Raw genomic sequence first — 9,289 nt, forward strand, 5'->3', positions numbered from 1 at the left:
TTTTAATTAATACTTTTTAGCACACAAATTAATAAGGCAACCATTTGTATGTGACCCACCTTTTTTTCTTATGCTTTTGGAATATTTGTTCTCACTTTTTCCATTGAAATTATGGGATATTTAGAAAGGTCACCTGACCCTCTCCTCAGTCCTATGTTAAGGTTGAATTAGGTACCCATACCCTTGGTGTTGTGTTCCATTAGGATTTCGAGTACTCATTTATTATTTAAAAATTTCACAAAAGTAAAGTAAATATCTTGCCATCAATTCAAAACATTTGTATGCCACAGACTACAACTATTATCGTTGGAACTACTTCGGCAAATTGAACAATTTCTTTTTGAGATAGTGTATGGCTCACTCTGACGTGTGTATGCCATTTAATTATTGCATCAGGCAATCGTGCCATTATGATGAGATATTCCAAAATCAAGACTATCCAATCATCACGTGGATCATAACACTGAAAGTAATGGGCAGACAAAAATTTAGATTCACATGGTACGCTGATTTTAATTTTGGGATTGCCTACGTTCAAGGTGGGGCAATCCTTTTGGATGGGTTGGATGGCATGCACAATTATTCTATTTTTTCTTATAGTTTTATGAATTAAAAAAAGAATTAGTACGAAGATAAATAGTAACTTATTGATTGTAAAATATTTAAAGCACCGTGTGTGTAGAGGCATGCTCACCTGCGCACATGCGCACCTTTGTACACGTGTCATGGGCATTTAATCCGAATGGTCCATGTGATGTGGCATCACATGAAACCCCAAGGAACCAATTTTCACCCCGATCTAAAACTCTAGTGGGCCATAGCAAAGAGATATCCAAATCAAGGGAGGAAGCCGTTTTCTTTTTTTATGGCCCAACAAAGTTTTTGATCAAAGTAAAAGTTGGGCCTTAGGGCCGGGTTTCATGGGGTATTGCTTCATGTGAACTGTTCAGATTTTGGACTCACATTATGTATGATTAGTTCTCAACAAGCTCTCTCTCTCTCTCTCTCTCTCTCTCTCTCTCTCTCTCTCGTTTTTCAGAATGAGGCCCATGTTTTTCCCTTCCTATTTGGGCAATGGCCCAAGTTAGGGGCCATTTGGATGCACTTCTAGAAAAAGGGTAATTTTCACCTTTGTTATTTCCATTGACAAAATTTTTTAATGACTATTTTTACCCGGCATTGCTAGATTGCCCAAATTGGATTTGTGAGATTCTATCATAACCATGGACAAAAGTCTCATTTATTTTCGTTTTTACTATACATAATTAGTTTTTGTTCAAGAATAAATTTTGATCCTGAGTGGTAGAAGTGACATCCAACATGAAAAGAGCTTAGAAAGGTTACGAAAATAACATGGTTGGGCCAAATTGGAAACTTATTAATTTTGGCTTAAAACCATGAAGTCTGGTAGGAATGAATGTCCTCTATAAATAGTAAATTTACTATTATAATTGTTAGAATATTGTGTGATCTTGTTACCATACTTTGTGTGATCTTGTTATATTAGATTGTAAATCTCCAGCTATGTAATATTCTCTCTATCTATGTAATATCCTATATTTAGCACCTAGGATCTTTCTTACAACTATGCATATTTACTATCAATAGGTTGTAATCATATTATAAAAAGGGTGTTCTTCCTCCAATACTACACATTGAAATACAGAATTTCTACGACAATCTCTCTCTTTGTCTTTATTTCTTCATGGTATCAGAGCCACACTCTTGTGGCCTATAAATTTTATATATATATATAGCAGTTGTTTGGAGTTTTTTTTTTTGCCATCTTCAATATGTCTCTATCTACCTCAAGTCTTGATTTAATTGTCCGTCATATTGATCTTATATTGGATGGATCCAATTATAGTCTGTGGGCTAAGAATATGAAAGTCTTTTTAAAAGGACGTCGGCTATGGCGTTATGTGACTAGAGTAGCCCCTCAACCTACACCGGGAGACGGTGAGAAAGACGATGCCTTTGCATCTCGTCAGGAAGAGTGGGATAGTATTCACTACAAAATTCTGTCTTTGTTCATCAACACTTCCGTTCCATCCATCAATAGCCTTCTTCCACAACTTGGGAATGCTAAAGTTGCTTGGAACTTTCTGGTAAAAAGATACAACTGCACCTATGATGCTTCATTGGAGTTTCAACTGGAAGCTAAACTCTATCAGATGTGTTAAGACTGAGGTTAGTCTATTGCTGATTTTTATTCTCAAACTAATCATCTTTGAGAACAATTATCTGCAGCAAACCCTAAGTTGGAATGTTCTAAAGACATTCAAAAGTTTGCCACTTGGCTTGATCGACAGAAGTTTATGCACTTTATGATGGCTCTTCAAGATGATTTTGAATCCACTCGAGCTTCTCTTCTTCATCGTAAGCTACTTCCAACATTGAATGCTGCAGTTGCTGAACTCATCTCTGAAGAAACTCAACGTTCCACTATGCAGATGCAATCTTCTGACATGGTTATGGCCACCGCTTCTCATGGTGCTTCTCAGTCTTCTGCTGGACGTTCTTCCTCTCAATCCACCTTCAAGCCTGGTTTTTGCAAGTGGTGTAAACGAACTGGTCATGCCATCGATGAATGCCGCAAGTTTCAGTATTCTAAGCAGAAAAGAGCTTCCCAACAGACAACTGCAATTACTTCATCTGATCCTCCTGTACTTGAGACTCCACCTCAGTTCACTTCTCTTACTGCAGCTGACGTGAAGGACTTAATTGACCAGGTTTTGTCCCAATCCTCAACTGCCATGTCTGCCACCCCAGATAAATCCCAGTGTTTGCTAGACTCTACCTGTTGTAATCACATGACATCTAATTCTACGATCTTCTCCCATAAAACAGCCATCTCTCCCAATCCTGTCATACATATTACCAATGGTTTTCATATATCTGTTAGTCATACAGGGTCTATTTCTACCTCTAATTTATCTGTTGGTGATACTTACCTTGTTCCTAAGTTATCTTTAAACCTTCTTTCCGTTGGACAACTATGTGAGTTAGGTCTTGAATTGAAATTCTTTAACAAGGGTGTTGATGTACAGGATTCACAGACGGGTCAACTACTTGGGACAGGCCATAAAGTTGAACGTTTTTTTGAGCTCTCATATATGCAGCTTCCTTTTTCAACAACCACTTCCATGACTGCTATCACTGTCACTTCCAGTTTATGGCATGTCTAATTAGGTCATGCCTCGCTTCCACATGTCCAGTTCTTGGCCTCTCAGGGTCATCTAGGATCAGTTAATTTTCAGTCATTTGATTGTGTTTCATGTCATCTTGGAAAACAAACACATTTGTCCTTTAATAAAAGTGAATCTTTTTCTTCTGCACCTTTTGACCTAGTCTATTCTGATATTTGGGGTCCCGCCCCGATTCCGACTGAGGGGGGATCTTGATATTTTCTTATCTTTGTAGATGATTATAGTCGTTATACTTGGATTTGTCTTTTACGATATCGGTCTGAATTCACAAATGTTTACCATAATTTTCACAAAATGGTACATACTCAATTTTCTTGTACCATTAAAACTTTTCGTTCAGATAATGCTATGGAATATAAAGATAAATCTTTTCTTACCCTTTTACAACAAAATGGAACAGTCTCTCATCATTCTTGTCCATACACTTCTCAACAGAATGGTCGAGCAGAACGTAAACATCGTCATATTCTAGATACGGTAAGAGAACTTCTCATCTCTGCTTCTCTTCCAGAACGCTTTTGGGGTGAAACTACTCTCACTTCTGTCTACACTATCAATTGTGTTCCCTCACCTACCATCCACAATAAAACTCCTTTTGAGCTTCTCCATGGTACAGTCCCTAACTATTCCTTGCTTCTACTTTTTAGTTATGTCTGTTTTGTCACTCTTCCTACACATGAACGCACTAAACTAGAACCACGATCCAGACTTTGTTGCCTTCTTGGTTATAGTCTCACTCAGAAAGGTTATCATTGCTATGATCCCATAGCCAAACATCTTCGTATTTCTTGTTATGTGGAGTTTTGAGAGCATAAGATGTTTACGAGTCTTTCTCCTTTTCCACAGTCCTCTTCCAGTTATGCTCCTATTTTTACTGATCCATCTATTGCTTTAGTACCTCACCCCTCTGCAGAGATGCTAAGCTCCTTAGACGTTTATTCTACAGCTGCTCCTGATCCAACTGACACGTCTGCTGATCCTCCTGCTACATCAACTGCCTCCGAGTTTATCCAGATATCTGCACTTCGTCGCTCCACTAGAGTAAGAGCCCCTCCTTCTCATCTTCAATACTATCATTGTTTTTATGCCCTTGTCACTCTTCACGAACCACATACTTATCATGAGGCTAGTACTGATCCTCTTTGGCAAAAAGTTATGTCTAATAAACTAGAAGCTCTTACCAAATTAAACTCATACTTGGGACCTGCTGGATTTGCCTTCCAGAAAGTCTATAGTTGGTTATAAGTGGGTTTACAAAATCAAGACTCGGGCAAATGGATAAGTGGAACGATACAAAGCTCGCTTTGTTGCGAAGGGTTTCTCTCAGGAGTATGGTATTGACTATGAGGAGACTTTTGCTCCTGTTGCTCGACTTACCTCTATTAGATCTTTGCTTACAGTAGCTGCTGTGCGTCATTGGGAACATTTTCAGATGGATGTCAAAAATGCCTTCTTGAATGATGATCTTATTGAAGAAGTCTATATGTATCCTTCACCTGGCTATGATCATCCTCCTCACAAAGTCTGTCGTCTTCGTTGTGCTCTTTATGGTCTCAAACAGGCACCTCGAGCCTAGTTTGCCAAATTTAGTTTTGTTATTGCTCAACAGGGATTTGTCCCTAGTGCATATGACTCTGCACTGTTTCTGCGAACTACTGGTGCTGGTACTATTCTTATCTTTCTTTATGTTGATAACATGATCATTACAAGGAATGATCTCTCTGGTATTCGAGATCTTCAATACTTTTTGAGTCAGAATATTGAGATGGAGGACTTAGGGCAGCTTAACTACTTTCTTAGTCTTGAGGTGACTTCCTGTTCAGATGGTTATTATCTATCTTAGGCTAAGTATGCTTTTGACTTGCTTTCCAAAGCAGGCTTGACTGACAGCAAAACGTGCACTTCTCCTCTTGAATATAATGTTAAGCTTCTCGCTACTGACGATGAATCTCTTCTAGATGCTACTCTGTATAGGCAATTGGTTGGTAGTCTCATCTACTTCACAGTTACTTGCCCAGACATTTCCTACGCTATTCACTTGGTTAGCCAGTTTATGAGTGCACCACGCTCTACTCACAATGCTATCGTTCTTCATATCTTGCACTATGTCAAGGGAACTTTGTTTCATGGTCGTCACTTTTCATCGCACTTATCTCTAGAGCTCCGCTCTTATTCTGATGCTGACTAGGCCAGTGATCCTACCGATCGTCGCTCCACTGCGGGTTATTGTTTCTTACTTGGTACTTCTTTTATTTCTTGGCGTAGTAAGAAACAGACTGTTGTTGCCCGATCCAGTACTGAGGCTGAGTACCGTGCACTTGCTGATACTACAGCTGAACTTTTGTGGCTACGATGGCTTTTGACAGACATGGGTGTTTCTTAGTCGACTAGTTTCCCTCTTTATTGTGATAATCGAAGTGCCATTCAGATTGCTCACAATGATATTTTTCATAAGCGGACCAAGCATATCGAGATTGACTGTCACTTCATTCGGCATCACCTCCAACAGGGTACACTACATCTTCAATCCATCTCCTCCGATGATCAACTTGCCGATATTTTTACGAAGTCTCATCCTCCTGGTCGACTTCGTGATCTTGTTTCTGAACTCAAGTTGACTTCATCATCTCGAGTTTGAGGGAGGATGTTAGAATATTGTGTGATCTTGTTACCATACTTTGTATGATTTTGTTATATTATATTCTAAATCTCCAACTATGTAATATTCTCTCTAGCTATGTAATATCTTATATTTAGCATGTAGGATTTTTCTTACAATTATGCATATTTACTATCAATAGGTTGTAATCATACTATAAAGAGGGTGTTCTTCCTCCAATACAATACATATTGAAATACAGAATTTTTATGATAATCTCTCTCTTTCTCTTTATTTCTTCAATAATAAGTCATATTTTTAAGGTGTTTGAGTTGGATTTTTAATCTAAAACTCGGTCTTAAGTTTGAGTTCCTTCTTTAAAGAGTTGCATTTTTATTTTTTTTTATAATCAATCAATTTATTTCAAATTTATTAAAAATTATTTCACTTTTATCCTTGTCTAGATTTGATAAAGCTTTCAGAGGATTACAAAGAACTCCGTGGATTCAAAGTAAATATCCTGGAAGACAAATCCCTCCCTGCATTGACATTTCTTAATCCACCCACCATGTAACGCACCCACATTGACTTTTCTAGTCTGGTTCGTGGAAAACCGCAGAGTAACTTCTAAGTCGGGCGCAATGAAGTTGTTTGAACCAAATTCAGTTTGTCTAGCCGGAGCCATGATTGATCCGTCCATTGACTGCCCCATGTTGGATTGACTATTCCACAGAAATCCCCTGAAAAGTTCAACTCTAACCTTTTTCTTATTTGCATGTGAATTAATTATTAAAAAGAAATGCATGAGCAAATTAATTAACTACATTCAATAGAGAAAAGACAAAATATTCAATGGCTAGGATTGGCTGATTTGAGAAAGTTTTAACGAATTGTCTAAACGTGAGGGGGTGTCATATCAATGGCTTGGATACAACAACCATGATTTTAAATTAACAAATTAGTTTTTGCACAAGGAACTTGCCTATTAAAACTCGGATTCATATATAATCTTACTTGGGTCCATTTCAATTGAATTTTTTGCATGGTAGCCTACATACGTGTTCTGAACTTATTGGACGGTTCAGATTGACTGATTGGATTTTCCAAATGAACCAGGCAACTAGGAGCACTATAACTTTATGGTACTCATAGAGCACCGGAGCATTTCCCCAGTCCGATTGGGTTAAACGAGTTAGTTAATATAAGACACTTTCCACGTAATGTCTCTTAAATTCAATACATGTAAAAGGCGTTGACTTGTAATAACGGGTGATGAGAACATTATTCACATAAAGCCCCGTCTTTCCTACCAACGGTCACTCGTTCAGAGCATCTGAGCCATGCAAAGGGAGGGCCAAACCATGGAGATCATCCACGGTGAAAATCAGGTTGGTCTACTAATCAGAAGGTCCAAAACGAAGGAAAGGTGATGGTTCTACTTAAATACATACGCGGAGCACCTAATGAGTTGATTATCCTGATTTTCATGGGACTGAATCTTCATGTCATGGCCCATCATCCAAACGACTCAGATGTCCGACATGCATGCCACATCAGACGAAAAGATGGTGCCACAAAGTTCATTTGTTTTTGTTGGAACTTGGATAGAAGGGTCTAATGACTGGGTCAGATGGTTGCCAACCGAGAAGATCTCTTCCGTGGTTTGGATTTTGGAACGGCGAAGATGACGGATCTTATCAAATTACTAAAATACCCTTGCTATTATATTAGGAAAATGATTAAATGTATAAACAGTACAAGTATAAACCATCTCAATTATTTTTATTGGTGCATGGACTCATAGACTAGTTCTGTAGATCTGCATGCTACTTTTACATAACAGTTGTGTATGGTTAGCATGATCTAGACCGTTGACTCAGTGGGGCACCACATGGATGGGCCATGTCCTAAAAAGCACACCATCAGACAGCGGTAGTTATTAATGGAACAGTTAACTAAAATATGATGATTGCTTGCATTCAATGGAGAAAAACCCACAACAATCATATGATCAGAGTTGTCCAATCACTGCTAATTTTAGCCTACTGACCATCTACGTGGCCGCCCACGGGTTTGGCTGTCCTAAAAAGTCTAGCTCTTATATGGTGTGGAAATAATCCTTCGTGGAATTCCATGAAACGCAGTAAACCCTTCTTTTCATGGAATGCAATTCAGCCCATATGCCCCGATCCAGAATTTAGCAGTTGTGGCAATTAAGAAGGTTTAATTGCGGGTGTTTCTCACTGTTTACTGTATGGCCGAATATGTCTCATTTTTTAGCTCATGCCCTACCTTAAAAAGGTGAAATTTCTGTCTGGATTGGATTTAAGTGGACATCATGGATGTAAACAAACCTTTCCCCTACATGGGCTGCTCCCGGTGGGCGATGCAGGGATGAACGTGATGAGGTTGAGCACCGTTTACCTCAAAGATAACTACTCTAAATCTACGGAGCTTTTCCGGATTCCTCACAAAGACTTTTTGAATACATGAGGAAAAAATAAGAAAATTAGAAATAAATTTTATAAAATTTGTAATTTGATTGATGCATGAAATAAACGAGTTCACAACCCTTTAAATAGGGATACTAAGCCATTGGAGAATATTCGGAATCAAACTATAACTAAAACTCATAGAAATCGCAACTTACTATAAACAGTAAACTTACTATTTATAGACAATCATGATGTCTACTACTACACGTGGTTTTCATCCAAAAATAGTGTCTTATTTGGCTGAACCATGATCCTAATTATTCTAAGCACTTCCATGTTGGGCAGAACTTCTAAAGGGCAACGGATGAAGAGTTATAATTAAACTAAAACTTATTATAAATACTAAAAACGAAAATAAAATGGGATTTCAACCGTCGATCTGATGGTATGTCACAAATTCAATGTGGGCAACCGGCGTAGCAGGGTTGGGTGGCTAAAGTATCTCATCCTACCCCAAAATCATATATGGTACATTGAAAACTCATTCCAAATTACAAGATATGCCTGATTTAAGGTATGATGGTATGGATCACTTCTGTAGTTGATCATGCCTTTTCTGATCCATCGTGGCCATGAAATTGTCCATGAGCCGCTCTACATCAATGGGGCATAGGAAAGGTATGTCCTCATTACAATCCAGTCAAGTCATCAGGTAGGCCACTCAGGTTGGTAGGATATAGACCGTTGAGTTACTGCCGTTCTCACCATCCATCTTACTCGCACAACCAACTTGGCACGTGCATTCCCTGATTCATGGGACAGGAAATGTTAACAAGCTGCCCACCTAATTATCAGATTTGATACCTCAGTCTAACCTTTTCAATAGATTCATCAAAGTCAAAGGGCATTTGAGTCATTCCACAAGAGAATTGGATATCTTGCACGTGTTCCCATTTTGACGCATGTGCCCACAGTTTAAGCTTTTCAATAGATTCCTCAAAGTCTAACGGCATTTTGGTCTTCAAGAGAAAAGGTCACCGTCAATT

This window comes from Magnolia sinica, chromosome 4, assembly GCF_029962835.1.
Source record: "Magnolia sinica isolate HGM2019 chromosome 4, MsV1, whole genome shotgun sequence".
In the NCBI taxonomy this organism is placed as follows: Eukaryota; Viridiplantae; Streptophyta; class Magnoliopsida; order Magnoliales; family Magnoliaceae; genus Magnolia; species Magnolia sinica.